At 51.2% G+C, this 16399-nt stretch overlaps 1 protein-coding gene and 1 pseudogene across 11 annotated transcripts in view; one reads left to right on the forward strand and one right to left on the reverse strand.

The window, feature by feature from the left end:
- Positions 1-16399, reverse strand: part of LINGO1 (leucine rich repeat and Ig domain containing 1) — a 245622-nt gene that overhangs the window by 114540 nt on the left and 114683 nt on the right. The gene's annotated exons all lie outside the window — the stretch shown is intronic.
- LOC150015621 (ubiquitin recognition factor in ER-associated degradation protein 1-like) lies at positions 5819-13752 on the forward strand (annotated as a pseudogene).

Here is a 16399-nt window from a genome sequence, read left to right on the forward strand (position 1 = left end):
TTCCTGGAGGAGACTCCTGACCTGGGCCTTGAAAAAGGGCATGGGCAGACTCTGTCTAATAATCATTTGTTATTTGCTTCCCTCAGTTGCAGGCATCTCCTTTCTGCCAGCAGGACCACAACCTTCCTTTGGGAAACACCTTCCCCTCATTTCTGGGCAAACAGTTGGGGAAGGATGGACCCTGATCCCCAGACCATCTGTGTTTCCAAGCCCTGTGCACCCAGTTAAAGGATTAATATGATCCAAATCTTGCCAATAGGGCACAGAAGATCAACTCCAGGACTTGTATTTGTTCTATCAGAAAAGCAGATTTTGTCTCCACCCCAACCCCAGATTTAAACCTGGAGGCAGATTGCCCCAGAAATTGCTGGCAGACATCTTGTGACCATATCTTGTGGAAATACCACTAGAAGTAGAGTCATCACCAAGGAAGAGGAACAGATTCTGGTCACATTGTTTGAGCCACTAAATGAAGCCCTGCCTGAAGCCCATCCTACCTCTGGACACTTTGCTACATGACCTGACCATTTCATTTTATTGAGATAGGCTTTTTGTTACTTGCAACCAAAGCGATCCTGACAGCTAGTTTTCATAAAGGTATCCTTCCTGATCCAGGGACCAAGAAGGCTCAGGTATCCCTAGGAGCCAGGGAGTGGGTAGGCTTGGGATGCCACCTACCATGATTGCTACCATGCCCCACTGAGTCCTGAAGCTTGAGGGGTCCCCTTGACCCAGGCTGGGGTGAGAAGGAGGCCTGGGAGCTGGCCCAGGGGCTGGACAAGGGCCAGAGCTCTGAAATGCCCGTGGGAGGCTGTGTGGCCCACAGACTCAGGGCAAACAGGACATGGCCTTGGGATCCCTAGAAAACAGAATTAAGATGAGTATGACTCATTTGGGGGAAAGAGGGACATTTGGGCACAGGGTGTAGGGCAGACAGTGGCCACACCATGACAAAGGAAAGGCCATAGATAGTCAAGATTGTCTTCACTTCCTCACACCTTGCATCTTATTTTCCCCATTCACTGTCTCTTCCTCCAGGCTCCTCCCCTCCCCCTGGAGAACCTCCAGGCTACAGAAAAGCATCTACAGAAGATCTGCCCTCTGAAGAGGAGGGAGGCTTGGGGGCAAGTGCAGCTGGAATCCATGTGCTCTTGCCAGAGTGTGTGAGTTTGGTGGTGAGGAAGGGTTGGAGAGCTTCATCCTCAAGTGCTATGGACTCATTTCTCACAGTTCCTCTCCCAGTGAGTGCCCAGAACTAGGCCTAGGGCCCGAGGCAGCCAGAGTGGGACAAGCTGAGTGAGGCAGCCATGTTCTTTGATCTCTAGTCTAGATTACTAAGAGAATCCTAGGGTGGATAATGTTTAACCTAAGGGAACAGATGATGGTGTTTCAGGCATGGCAGAGACCTGTGTCAGCCCTCCAAGGAAACAGGAGAGCACCTACTCTGCCTTCAAGGCACCCTCCCTTGGGCACTATCCCTGGCTGGGGGCCACCCCAACGGGGCCCACACTCTTCCCCAGCTTCTCTGTGAGGCCAAGCTGAAAACTTTGGGAAGAGAAACATGGTGTAGCTTTTAAAGACTCAGGACACTTCCAGAGTCCTGGCCTTTGAAAAGTCACTCAGCCTCTTTAGGTTCTTAATTCGTCTCCTGAGCTAAGGGCTGCTCACCTTCCTCTCGGCTCCATAAAAAGAAATGATGACGAAGATCCCAAATCGCAACACAGTAAGGCTGACTGGCTCTCTAGAAACCCCTCTAAGCAGGCCTAGTCCAACAGAACTTTCTGCGGGGACGGAGTGTTCCGTGCCTGTGCTGCTCAGTGTGGTGGCCACCAGCCACAACTGGATATTAAAATACAGACAGTGTGAAAAGTAAATTAATTATTTTATTTTATTAATTTATTTTTAAGTCGAAGTAGCCACATGTGGGTAGTGGCTACCATAGTGAACAGTATCGTTTTGGACCAAACCTTGCCCAGCCTCTGGCCACAGTATACAAGAAAACTGAGATCCAGAGAAGGGAAAGAATTTGCCTAAGGTCACACAACAAGAGTGTGGTAAAGACAAAACCAGAATCTAGTTCCTCTACCTCCTAATCCCAAATCTCTAGGGCACCTACTCTACATTTTTCCATGGTGGCTTTTCATGTTCTCCCATCATGCTCAGCACTACCACACCAGATGCCCTGCTTTTCTCATCATGCTTAGGACATCCATAGAGTGGCTTGCTGCCCCCCTAACCATGCAGCTGATCCTATGTCAGCATATCAGACCACCTCTGAAGGGACCTACTTCTCCCAGCCACTGTTCCTCGCCTGTCCCTCAGCCGCCCAGCAAAGCAGCCTCAATGAATGCCCCTGAGGTTACCTGGGGAACTCCTCCATTAGCGGCGAAGTAGTCGGGGCACAGAACTGTTCACTACAGGGTTATTTATAAGAGCAAGATGCTGGAAGCTGCCTGAACATCCCACAATAGAGATGACAAAATGTATCATGAAACCTCTGCTCAATGGAATATTACACAGCCATTAAAAATGATAAACATAGAGATGGGTAAGTGACGCATAGCAATGTTTACCTAACAACACTGAGCAAGAAAACTGAGGACATAGAGGAGGGTGGGGGCTGGGTTGCCACAGTGTGCAGTGCTCCATGCTTACTGAGCCCATTCACATCTGTTACCCCTGGACACACCAAGGTATTGTGGGTTTCAGATTATATAACCATTCCACAGATGAAAGAACTGAGGCTTAGAAAAGCCACATACATACCCCTGGTTACACGACCAGGGCTTGAAGTCCTAATTACTGACTCTAAGGAAAGATCCCACAGCTGCCTCTTTGTGCCAGGAAGGGGGCATTATGAGTGTCCTATCCTTTCTAGTTATTTACTCATCTTAATTAACAAATACATACTAAGTGTCAGGCACCCTTCTAAGTGCTTTATAAATGTCGACTGGTTATCTGCACAACCGAAAGAGGGAGCAACTATTAGATCCTTATTTTGGGGGTAAGGAATCTGAGGCACAGAGACATGAAATAACTTGCCTGAGGTCCAGGGCTACTTGTACTTCCCATGTGTTCCATAAGGTTCTAGTATAGTCCTCACAGGGAGAGATCAAGGGGTAGGGAGAAAACAGTTGTTGCCTTGAGGCAGTGAAAATATAGATGCATGTGTGTGCTTTTTCCCTTTTTAATTTCATGGAAATTCTTTTTGTAGGAATTGGAAGAAAAAAGTTCAAGAAATAAAACAAATGTACCACAGATTTTTTTTTTAAAAAACAAGCATACACAAAAATTAAAAATTATCAGATGCATCCAAGAGACCCCCTAGTGCAATGGTAATCTACCTCCCAGCAGCAAAGCTCATATCTCCAGGCTTTTCTGCCAATTTCCTGCCCCCTCCCACCACTTCCCTCTGCCTGGGTGAGATCCTCATCTCAGAGGGCAATGGGGGAGCAGGCCCGCGCGGAGATGGACTTCAGTAACACCACCCACCTCCTTCAGCACAGCACAACAGGCCAGCTGCCTGCACATGCCTCCCACTGGCAAGGACTGACCTCAAGAGGCCATGGCATCCGGGCCTCTGCCTCCGGTTCTAGGCTGCCTCCTTCCACAGGTGCAACTGAGGTACAAGAGGGAAAGACCTCAGCAGAGATCACATTGCTACTGAACAGGGAAATGTGTGTGTGCGCGCACATGCATGTGCATTCATATGACCCACACATACATGTGTATGTCTCCCATGCATGCAGTGGTTCAGGCCCAGGCACCCCCAAGCCTATCATTAAAAGGGCAGGTGATTCCCAGCTATACACACACACACACGCACACACATTACATTACTAACTCCTACTATGTCCACAATTGTATAATGTTGTATTTCTCCTTTACATGTTTCTGTGTTATTTTTCATTCTGTCATCAAATACTTATTGAGCACTTCTATATGCTAGGTGTATTACAGGTACTGGGGATTTGGTGGGGTACAAAATAGACCAATGTGGTGCTCTCATGAGAACAAGGTTATAGATGATAAGCAAATGAATAAACAAGATAATTCCAGACAGTGATAAGTACAATTAAGATCGTCAAACCTGTTAATATGAGACAGAGTACCTAGGCTGGTGCTAGAAGGTTACTCTAGCTGGGGGATCAGGGAAGGCCTTTCTGTAGAGGTCACATCTGAACTGATACCTATATGGTAAGAAACTCGTCATGCCTAGAGCAGAGGTAGGGGAGAGCTAGTGTTTCTGAGGAAGAGCAGGCAGGCCAGGTGTCTGGAATGACATGGGCAAAGATGGGGGCAACTGTGGGAAATGAGGTTGCAGAGGGAGGTTGGACTCTGAGGGTGAATATACGGGTTTTAGATTTCATCCCAACTGCAATGAAAAGTCGCTGAAGGGTTATAACAGAGATAGGACTGCTATGATATTTTCTTCATTGTGAAGTTCCCTGGGGTTTCTGAGTGGAGCCTAGATTGAAGGGGAACAGGCTGGGAACAGGGGACTAGTAGGTTGGCTATCACAGCTGCCCAAAGACAAAGAGACCAGGCCGGGCCAGGGTGAAGGAGAGACTAGTAGGACTCAGCATGTAAGTCGTAGCAGAAGCAATGGCCTGAGGTGGGCAGTGGGGTAAGAAAAAGGCATCAAGGATGACTCCCAGATCTTCTACCACAGACATACTGCTTTACCATCAGACCCCTCAAATCAAACACAACTATAAATAGCACATAACTCCTAAAATATCACAGCAGATGAGCTACCCATGAAGACTGTCCACCCCCCGCCCCCCCACCATCAAGTCTCTCACTCTCCTGGAAGCATCTTTCCCCTGGCCAAGCCCTTGCTCTGTTCCCTGGCCCAGGGTGTGTTGTGTGGGGAGGTGTGGGGAGTGTACCACATTTAGGCTGACAGGAGACAAGATTGTCCAAAAGACAGGACAGGACAGGAGGCAGGATGGGAGAGGTGCAGAAGAGCTGGCACAAAGCAGGGCCCCTACACATGCTGGCTGAAGAACATGCTGGCTGAGCCTGTGAGAAGTTATAGGAGGAAGCATGGGGGCTGGGGTGAGGGACAGTGTCTGGGAAAAGCATGAGTTTGAGAATAAGACCACCCAGGGTTTGAGTTTCAGCTCTGTCCCTTGTTAGCTCTGGGACCCTACTAGAGTGACTGGCTCACCCAGCCCCAGGGTCTCCTGGCCACCACGTTCCCTAGCCACTTTGTGCAGGTGGCTCTGGGAACTATGCTCAGGATTCACCCATGTTCTCCTGACTCTCTTGTCCACTTTGCCCATTCCTAGGGCAAGTGGAAGGCTTTATACAGGGGACCCTCCCTCCCTAATTGACCCCTCCCAGGCTGGACCTCCTTTCAGATTTCATCCTAGTCTTTCAAAAAAGTTGTTCTAGGCAAGGCCAAGGACTAGCCTTGCCAATGCCAATAAGAAGCCAGGTTAAAGTTATTTTACTTCCCAAGACTCAGTTCCCTCATCTATAGAGTGGCAACCACAATCCTCCCACACAAAGTTGTGATGAAGATTTAGTGAAATGATATCTGCGAAGAACTGGCATTTATAAATATTAACATTGTTTTCCTTTTGTTTTAAAAAGAGGAAGCCAATTTGGGCTTAGACTAGTGAGTTTCATGTCCATTCTAACAGAAGTTCTAGAAGGGCTGCACATAGCACCAGGAAAGACAACAGTGAGTTACACGAGGTCACCACCGAAGAGTCTTACAAGATAACCACGCGTCCTCCCTCGGCTGCTCAGAAAGGGATGACATACAGTTCCCTGGACCTAGTGGCATCTGTGAGGCAAAAGTGCCATCATGTTCTCTTTTAACATGCCTGACCACCTGATTCCCTGGGTCTTCCAAAAATGCTTTCCACACAATGCTGCTTTGTCTCCATGTCCATGGTCATGGGGCTCAGTGACAGGTCAGACGTGCAGAAAGGCAGGAAGATAATTATGCCACCCTCAGCCTCAATCAACTCAGCCAACAGTACCTATCCCACGTTATTTAAACTAACCAAGAAGAACTCAGGCCTTGTGATGCACTGCGGTGTGCTGGAGTTTGTGGCTGAAGAGCGTGTCTGCTCTCTTCCACACTGGATGATGCTGAATTTGCCTGGTTCAGGTAGAGTATAAACCTTCGCGTAATCCAAATTTCAGCCTCAGAGCCCACACTTCCCGGACATCACCAACCGCAAAGTAGTATTAGAAAGCACATTGAGAAACCTTGCCCGTCTGACCACTGAGGAAAGGAAAACTACAATGAGAAGATCTCTGAACTGTGGATGATAGAGACCAAGACTGACAAGGCTGTGTCCATTATCAGTGTGACATGAATGTAGACTCTGAGGCTCTACTGGACTACAAAGAAGCCTAAAGACAAATCCAGCATGAGGAGTCAACTGAAGATGAAGCTGACCACAGGGGCTATGCTGGAGAGCTGGGCTTCTGAGACTTCTCTGGCTCCAGGAATAGACTGGAAGGGAATCAGAAAGATGTAAAGCCCAGCCCCTCCCTCAATCAAGCCTGGAGACATTGAAAGAGGAATTTCTGCCCTGGCTGGTGTGGCTCAGTCGGTTGGAGCGTCGTCCCATAACCGAAAAGTTGCAGGTTCAATTCCTGATCAGGGCATGTACCTACGTTGCAGGTTTGACCCCCGGTATGGGTACGTTCAATTTCTGGTAGGGGCATGTGTGATCTCAGGTATGAGTGTGTACTGGAAACAACCAATTGATGCTTCTCTCTCGCACCGATGTTTCTCTCTCTCTTCCCCACTCTCTAAAAAGGCAATGGAAAAAAAATGTCCTCTAGTGATGATAAAATAAATAAATAAAAATAAAAGAAGAGCTCCCACTTATGAATTTAAACTTGATAAGATCCCTTTCATCAGAAACTCACATCCACTGGTCCAAAAGTTTGAAGAAGATGAAGCTGGAGGCAGATTTGTTGCTTTCTCTAGAGGACAGTCATTGCATAAAAAGTTGGAATGTTGGCTGACTGGAAAATAAAATAATCAATTGCAAAAAAACGAAAGAGTGACATGCACTCCAGCAAGGCCCTCATGACATCCTTGTGGATGAGACAGGAAACTGGGCTAGGTTGCTCCACTGTTAGCTAAGTAACCATGTCCAGGAGTGTGCAGGGTGGGTCAAACTGGCTCCCAGGGTGGCTTCTCACCGGCATCGGCAGAGTTAGTCCTTGGCCCTGCCTAGAACAACTTTTTTGAGAGACTAGGATAGAAATTTAAAGGTAGGTCCAGCCTGGGAGGGGTCAGTTAGGGAGGCAGGGTCCCCTCTACAAAGCCTTCTTCCACTTGCCCTGAGAATGGGCAAAGTAGGCAAGAGAGTCAGTAGAACATGGGTGAATCCTGAGAATAATTCCCAGAGCCACCTGCACAAAGTGGCTAGGGAGAGCCTGGTGGCCAGGAGACCCTGGGGCTGGGTGAGCCAGCCCCTCTAGCTATGGAGATGGTGAAACCACCTCCAGACATCCATGCCCAGTCATAAATCTATCTGTCCGGAAGGTTTTTGATAAAGTGAGGTCTTGTCAGGAAGGGATGGGCCTGGGGACTTCAGGTCTCTGACAAAGACTTGGCATTTATGGGCCCAGAGATCAGAGCTAGGTCTAGTGAGAAAAGATTTCAGGGAGACAAATATTTCTTCAGCATTGGGAATAGTGAGCTCCTTGTCCCTGAGGGCATGCAAGTAGAGGTCTGGGGACCATGTATGCCAAGTATATTGGATGGGGTTTGCTCTAAATGGGAAGAGAGGCTGCTTTCTGCTGTGAGTTTTTTTCAGTTTTATCAACAAATGAATTACAGCTAGATTGTGTGGATCGAAGTGGTGTTACAAAGAGTGAAGAGAAGGCAAGGTAATGATAGTTATTATTATTATGACATTATAGATCACAGAACACTCCCATCTATTCTCTAACTGGATCTTCTGCCCAACCTATGAGGCAGATAGGATAGGGTGATTAACCCCATTTAACAGAGGAGGCCACTGAGGTCAAGAGAGGTAATGAGACCAGCTCACAGCTTATAGTGCATTAGTCCCAGAGTCTATGGCTCCACACCTAGGGACCTCCCCCACCTGCACCCACAATGGCCATCCTTCTTATTCCCTGCCCTGGAAGGAGCAGGAATCTCTCCACCCCACCCCAGGCTTCCATCTAGCTTCCAAGGGTCCGCATTCCGGCAGGTTAGAGGCTCTCTTTGCCTATCCTTCTGAAACCTGGGGGTGGAGTCCTAGCCTGGAAGATTTATCCCAGATTACACAAGTGCTGCTCCTCTACCCTCTCTCCTTTTTGTCCCTGAGAGTCTTGCCTCAGACCCTTAAAAGTTGGTTCCTTCAAGCCAGACCTGGAAGCAGACACTAAACTTTGCCCAGGAAACAAACTCAAGGAGAAGGGTCCCTCCCACTCATCCTCATTCTTCCCCTCAGACCTGCACAGGCAGCTTGTGACCAACGGGATCCAGAGCCCACCTTGCCAAGCACCCCTCCTGGCCACCTTTCCCTTTCCTGTCCATATGGGCAGAGAAAGGGCATCTGGGCAGGAAAGGCTGGAGCATCAGAAGGTGGGGGCTCTCCAGGGAAGATGGTTCACCATGGCATGGCAAACTGCCATCCCAACATCACGCCTGGCCACATTGCTCATTGAACCCTCAGAATGTAGCATATCACTTTACAGACAAGGCAATGAAGGTTCAGAGAGATTAAGGAACTTGCCCAAATTCAAAATATTAAATTGAAAAGAAATAGCTTGTAAGCCCTGGAGTCAGAATTTGAATTCAGGACTAGCTGATTCCAAATACCCAGTGCTTAATCCCACGCTCCCCGCTGCTGGCATGGAAGTGCAAGGCAGCTCAAACGGGCAGCCTGGTGAGCAGACGAACGCGGGCAGGATGAGGAGGGCAGCGAAAGGGCTGAGAAGGCAAGACAAAGACAAGACGGAAGCAGAGGAGACAGATGACCTGACAAGGGGGGGGCCCAGGGGCCAGGAGGAGGCATCTACAGAAGACACTCTCTTGATCAATGAAAGGTCATCAGGTGCCACTTCTGCTGTCATCTGCCCAGTCTCTGTGTGCCCATGCCTGGCTAGAGGGTCTAGCCCCCAGATTGCCAGTGTGGCTGAGTGACCACTGGGGGCCAGCCAGGCGTTTTGGTTTCACTGGCAGTGAGCACAATCGGCCTGTCTCCAGAGCATGCAGGGTTTAAGCAACAGCCACTCAACTGAATATTTAAGAAGGAAAATACTTTTTTTTAAGTGAGAGAAAGGGAAAAAGGAGGAGCCCACAGAAGAGGGGGATGGAGGGAGGGAGAAATCTACCCTTCACAGCAGTCAAGGTCACAGGTATGGCTGCAGGGAGAGTGCAGGCAAGGCAAGGGCAAGGAGCCTTTAATCCTGGAGTTTAGCTCTGGAAACTAAACAGTTGAAACCAGAGTACATTACTACCCTGAATGGTCTACTGGCCTCTGTTAGGCTTAATATCTCCGTATAATGGGGAATTATCCTCTGAAAATGCAAACTGCCAGCCTTTCCAAGGAGGGGGTGCAGGACAGGAACCTCTCATACTGAGGGCTCCCCTATAAGGGGGCGGGAACAACAGGACCATCTCAGAAAGCCACCCTCCTTAAAAGTCAGTGAGCAGCTGTGTGACACTTCGTTGGTGAGGTTGCCAGCCTCCAGCCCCCCTCCCCAGACTCTCCCTTGCTCCCTCCACGAAGGAGCCTGAAAAGATGCCACACCTGAGGTATGACATTCGTGACAGTGGATGACCCTGGGTGAGTCCCTGAGGCCCTTTGAACCTCCATTTCCCTGTCTGTTAGAGCTGATGACACCCACTGGAGGGCTGTGCCACAGGAGGGAATGAGGCTGGTCCAGAGTGGGCACTTGGGACAATTTTGCTTGTGCTACCGTGCCAAATGGTAAGGACCTCCTCCTCTTCATCTCCTCTTCCTCATCCTCACTGGCTCCCATAGGGAACTACCATCACTGCAAGGAAAACCTCCCTGCCCCGACCCATGGGCATCTCCTCCAGCAGCACCCCAGTCTCTGGTGGTTGTGTGCATGTGGGCACTTCAGCCTTAGGGGTTCCCTCTGAAGGCAGCATTTCCTTCCTCCCATCCACCCCACGCCCCACCCACACTCAGGACTGGCACACAGGACTCTGCCCAGAGGTGGAGGCTTGGAGGCAGGGGCTGGGTCCACTGAAGGGGGGCACTCATGGGAAGCTGGGCCAGGAAGCCAGGAATCTCCGGACATGAGTCTCTGAGAGGAGGGTGGTGCACAGACCATCAGCAGGACTGCCAGGGCACAAGGCAGAGCTGAAGTCGAATCAGAGAGTGTAGAGGTGGACTCAATGCTGAGGTGCTGAAGATGCTTAGGCCAGGCCAGGACCCGGTTGGTCTTGGGGATCAAGAGGGGCAGAACTGACCTGTTGGGGGGAGGGTGGCATGGGCCAAATGCTCCAGCTGGGTGGGAAACAGCATAGCAAAGCTGAGAGCCAGGTGGGGAGGTTCTGCAGACCCTAGTCTCTGCCTCTCAGGACTCCTGTGCCACCCTTAGCCTCGCTCATTGCAGATGCAGCCACTGATACTGCAGAGCGCAAGGAAGACGTGCTGGGGGCCATTCCAGGACCATGCCCACAGCCCAGAGGGACACACGGGCAGCTGGAGGTATGCTGTGCTGCCCGTGCCCTACTGTAGGTCCGAAGGTCCAGCCCAGAGGCCCCACAGCTTTGGGGCAGTGTGTTTCTTGATCAACTCATTCAGTCATTCAACAGATGCTCTCTAATGCTTTCTGTGAACTAAAAGGAACAAAAATGCCCAAGACCCTGCAAGGGAGCTCACAGTCTAGTGGGACAAGTGGGCAGAAGAAGAGGGGCACACAGGGAGATAAGAGACCACCACTCAGGGAATGAGTGAGAGGGGAGTCCAAGGAGCTGGGGGAACAGGCAGAGGTATCCAGTCCAGAGTCGGAAGTCACAGACAGCTTCCAGGGGAGGGGATCTTTGAGAGGGTCTCAAAGGAAAAGGGAGTTGGGTGTGAAAGCACTGGAGAGAGGAAGGGGAAAGGGCCTCCTGTGCCAAGGCCCAGGGGCATGAACAATGAGCTGAGGAGGAGGGCCTGCGTGCAGGACTGCGGGGTCTGCTGCTAGCAGCCCTTGGGAGCCTGAAGGGTTCTAAGTGGGGAGTGACAGGGTCCCCTTTGTGCTTCATTCTGGCTGCCACCAGTGGAGGGCGGGGTATATAGAAGACCTAAGGTGGTGACCCGAGTGAGGACTGAGGCAGTGGCCAGGGGAGATCTGACGGGGTTTCAAGTGGTCAAAGGGATGGGGGAGGCAGGTTAGAGAGGTATTTGGGAGGCAGAATCTGCAGTGAAGGCAGCAGTTATAACATCAACAGCAGCAATATCCCTCTGAACACCAAGGATGCTCATAGTGAAACAATATTGTCAAACTTTGCAAAGCCCTTTTTAACACTTTGATCTGCATAATACTCAGGTGAGGTGAGCAGGCCAGGAATTAGTTACTTAACTAGTTCATTAATTCAACAAGAATCTGTTGAATGCTACTATGCTCCAGGCATTGTTCTGGCCCACTCAACAGAAGGGAAACTGAGACCCAGAAGTTCCACAGCCACTTGAGGCTATACTGGGTGGGAGTCCAGGGCTGCTGTCAGTCTATTAGTGAAGGTGGTGCAGGGCTTCTGCTATAGTCTATAAAAGACCATTGGGGTGGCTGGGAATGGTCACTGGCTTGGGAAACCCAGATATCCTCCAGCACTGGGGAATGAGTGGGTGAAGAAGCCAAATGAGAAATGTGGGAAGGAAATGCCTGATCATGGGGTTGGGTCATCGTGTGGACAGGGATGAACATGGCTGGAGCACAAGTACTCTTTCCCCATGACAGGGCTGGGAAGCCAGAGAGGAAGTGTGAAGTGGAAGGAGGCAAGTTCACGGCGGAGGGCTCGGTTTCCTCTGAGGGCAGGAGGGGCACAGGTGGGGAATGGTAGGGCCATCAGGCCCACATGAGGAAAGGGGAAGGCATGCAGGCAGGGCCAGAGGGTGACAGAAGTCAGGGTGGGCACAACAGGAGGGCCCAGAGCTGGGTTGGGCCCCGAAGGTGGCTTCAGGGAGAGGAGAGGAGCAGGGCTGAGTTAGGGGAGGGACAGAGGACAGGGAGACCCAGCAGACAGCAGGCTCCATGACCTAGGGGGTGACCCATGCAGTGACCTCAGGCTGCCCTCCATACTCCCACTGCTACTGACAAGAGCCACCTGGGCCAACTCTCCACCACTGGTCCCCTCTGGTTCCCTGTCTGTAAGGCAGACCTCAAGGCCAGCAATTCACACCCACCATTCACCAGCAGGCTTCTCACTGCCCTGGACCCTGCTCTTCCAATCAGTAAGCCAGGGCAGCCCCCATCTTTCGGGAGGTCAGGTAGGGAAAACACTGCCAGTGCTCGGTACATGGTAGGTGCACACAGACGATTGTCCCTGCCCCTCCCTGGTGGCAGAGCCTCTTGGAGTCCAGTCCTCACAGCATCCCCAGTGACTCACACACACTTTTGTTCAATTAACTTTTTCTGACCTGAGTTTAACTGCTAACCAGCTGGTAGTGATGTGAGGCAATCAGAATTCTGCCAAATGAATCTGGTTGGGTAGGGGTTTCAAGGAAGGAGGACATGGCAGACACTCCAGGGAGCAGGCATGAGACTGCAGCAGAGGCCAAGGTCATCAGGGTAGGTGGCAGAGGCCCTCCTCTCACCACACACATTAGCACTCCTCAATAATTTAGCAGGCCAGCAGGAGAGCCAATGGAGGGGAGTAGGGGCTGGGGGTGGGGTGTATCCACATGGAGGGTCCCTAGGCAGACGGGCCTCCCTAGATCTCCTCATAGCACCCACAGTCATGTGAGCTGGCCCTCCAACCCACCCCCACCTCAGAATTCACCCCACTGTGATGCCAGGCCCTGACCAAGCTACAGCATTGGAGAAACACTGAAAGAAGTTGAAAAGAAGGAATAGCCACTCTGGTAGAAGGGGCAGAGCCCGGAAGGCTTCATGAAGGTGGTGGCTTTTCAACTGCTCTGGGCCTCACTTTGCTCTATTATGAAGTAGGGCTGCTCTCCTCCTCTTCCCCTTCCTCCTCCACCTCCTTCTCTCTCTCCTCCCCTATCACTATTACCACTAATAATAATAATGTCTCAAGCATTGGAGGCACTTGCTCCACAGTAGGCTGTGTGTGAGTTCTTTGTGCCAGGATAGACTGTAGAACTGAGGCTGAGCCTGCCCCACAACCCCTGACTCTCTTCTGCCAGACTGGCTGGTGGAGGGCTGAGTGGGCGCTGGGCCTTGGGCTAGCTGCAGGCAGGGTGGTGGGGAAGGCGGGTGTTGCCAGCAGCTAAGGTCTGCAAGTTGCCCAGTGTTTTCAGCATCACTCCAAGTAGCCACTCCTGAGCCGGGGTGAGTGGGGCAGGGTTGGGGGTGGATAAGGAAACCTTCCAGAGCCAGGCCAGAGGGGCAGTCAGAGGTTACACTGTGGGTATGGTGGCAGCTCAGTTTGGCCCTCCTCGTGTTTAAAACACTTATGCTAAGTGTAGCCTGTAGCTGCAGCTTCCCCCTTCTGTCTTCCAGACAGCCACTGCCACTCACATGCAAGGCTCCAAGACATCCTCAGAAATGAAGGAAGAGGAAGAGAGGAAGGAGAAGGGCAATGGTGGTCATTGCTCTGTATGTCTCCTGGGCTGAAACTGCACAACACTGGAAGGCAGGTATTATTATGCCCATTTGACTAGGAAACTGGCTCCAGGAGACTGTGTCCCTTGCCCAAGGTCACAGATGGAAACGGCTAAGCAGGGACTCACACCTAGCACTGTTTCTAATAGACAAGAAGATGCCAAAGGCTGACAGGGCTCCTGGGGCTGAAGTCAGAGAGCATTTCAGGCATAATAAGCAAGCCTTGGAAGGTCTTTGGGGGCAGACTCTTCCTGGCTCCCCTCACAGTGGGTGCCAGTTGCCCCAGGCCCGGGGGTGGAGGGAGGGGGGCCAGGCAGTTTGAGAAGGTCAGTGGCAGGGAAGGATGAAAGAGGTCTCTCCCTGGACTCCCAGCAGCCGTCTGCCCCTCCCTCCCCCGTCTGAAAACAGCCTACCTCCCTGGTGAGATGCAGCACTCAGAAGGCTGGATGTTACCAACAGGGCTTGTGGAGGGCAGACAGGTGGGGTGGTCAGGGTGTGGTTCAAGAGAAATGAAAGCTCAGCCTAGAGCTATGACAAGGCCACCTATGGGCTGAGACTGGGGAAAGGGGCGCAGTCAGGAAGGCCTAAGAGAACAGGTGTCTCAGTGCCTGGACTCCAACTATTAGAGCATCATTCCTCTGAGTCCTCAAAGATGTTGAAATCCCACAAGGCTTCTAAGCCTGGGAGAGGGACAATCCTGGAATAATGGCAATGGGACGTAGGACCCCGGGCTCCGGACCCCCTCCTCTAACACACTGTGTTTCTTGGCACAAGTGTCTTTCCCTCATTGGTCACCAGTCACCTCATCTGGAGCATGAAGTGTCCAGGCCTAAAGGTTGGGGATACCTAAGGGTGTGAGATACCCCCAACAAGCCAGCCCTCCCAGCGCCCATGTTGACTGCAGCAGGCTGCGTGGCCAGCATGAGGCAACGATGCAGACATCACACTCCAGTCTTCTAGGTGAGCAAACTGAGGCTCAGACGCAAGAAGGGCACTCCAAGGTGTCCAGGAAGAAGGCAGAGCAGCCCTGTGGACACTGTTTTATGCAGCGCGCTGGTCAGCTCAGGGCTGCTGCCTTCCTGACAACCACGCAGCTGAACCCCCAAACCCTGTCCCCCTGACACACAGCCCTTTAGCTATGCCTGCTTTTCCCAATACCTCCTCCCATGTAAACACACCAGCTCCTGGCACTGCTGCAGCTGCACACACCTCTCCTGAACACAGGGCACAGCTGTGACTTGTGCAGACCGCACTGAGACCTGACAGAGCACTGGCTCCCTAAATCTCATTCTCTCCCACTCTCCTTTCTGGGCCACAGTCCGGGCACACAGAAAGGACTAGCAGGGAAACACCGGGTGGAACTGAGCTGGCAAACTCTTGGCCCATCTCTCTATCTCACTGATGTTCCCCTGAGAGGACATAAAATGGTCCTGTCCATCTCACTAAGTGCAAATAAACCTTGAAAGGGGCAGAGAGGTTTTTGTTATTGTTTTAATTTATTAATTTGAGAGAGGAAGGGAGAGAGGGAAAAAAAAAACATCGATTTGTTTTCCACTTATTTATGCATTCACTGGTTGATTCCTGTATGTGTCCCGACCTGGGAGGAACCTGCAACCTTGGTGTATCTGAATGGTGCTCTAACTGACTGAGCAACCTGGCCAGCGCAGGACAGAGAGTTTTATCCACCACTTACCTACCTGGCTGACTGAAGAAAGTCACTTCACCTCTCAGAGTTCATTTCCTAATCTATAAAATGAGTAAAATGATACACAGCACACAGTACTTGGTACATATGTGACAAGTTCTGGAGGAACTGTGGACATTATGACCAGATTCCTGGCCAGGGATATGGCTTCTTGACATTAGGACCACAGGGTCAGACTCGGCCTTGAGCACTTGACTAAACAGGCCCTGTAGGGGAGATAAGCACTGACACCTAAAAGGGAGTGAGGATGAGGTAAGACCCCAAATCTGCCACAGTAGGGCTCCACAGAGAGAACCTGGCTGAGCCCCGACCCTGCTCACACACTAGAACCCAATCCTAGTCACATGCTGAACCCTGGTCCTGCTCACACACTGGTCCCTGATTCTAGTCACACACTGAGTCCTGTTTCTGGTCCATCAGGAGCACTGGTCCTGGTCACACAAGGAACCCTGGTCCCTGTCACACATGCCTGACCCGGTTCACACAGAGCCCTCACCTGGTCACCAGTCACCACAGCCAATGCCCACCAGAGACAATGTTGTAGTTGACTCTAAGGAGGGCTCTCATCTCTTAGTAGAGCAGCTACTGGGTTCATCTTCCATCACATGGACTGGGGAGGCTGTTGGGAGTTGTGGGCTCGATGTGTGTTTTCAACGCCTTGTCCCTCCTATTCATACCCTCTCCACATCTTCACCCTGTGCTACTGCTTCTGCCTGAAGATACCCCACATACATCCCAGCCCCACTTCCATCACTCTGGCCATTTATCTGAACCCTCTGACCATAACTATTACCCAAGCTCTTGGTCTGCGTTTTGCCTCTGACCTTAGAAGGCGGAGATTCTGAATGCCTGAGGGAAAGGGCCTCAGGCCTCACCCATTCACTGAACTTTGTTTAGGTGGGGATACTGAGATCACTAGGGGTGAATGGCAGCCCTGGACTCCCATCCAGGTCC

The sequence above is a fragment of the Furipterus horrens genome, unplaced genomic scaffold, assembly GCF_987537825.1.
Source record: "Furipterus horrens unplaced genomic scaffold, mFurHor1.1.pri manual_scaffold_3, whole genome shotgun sequence".
NCBI classification, from domain to species: Eukaryota; Metazoa; Chordata; class Mammalia; order Chiroptera; family Furipteridae; genus Furipterus; species Furipterus horrens.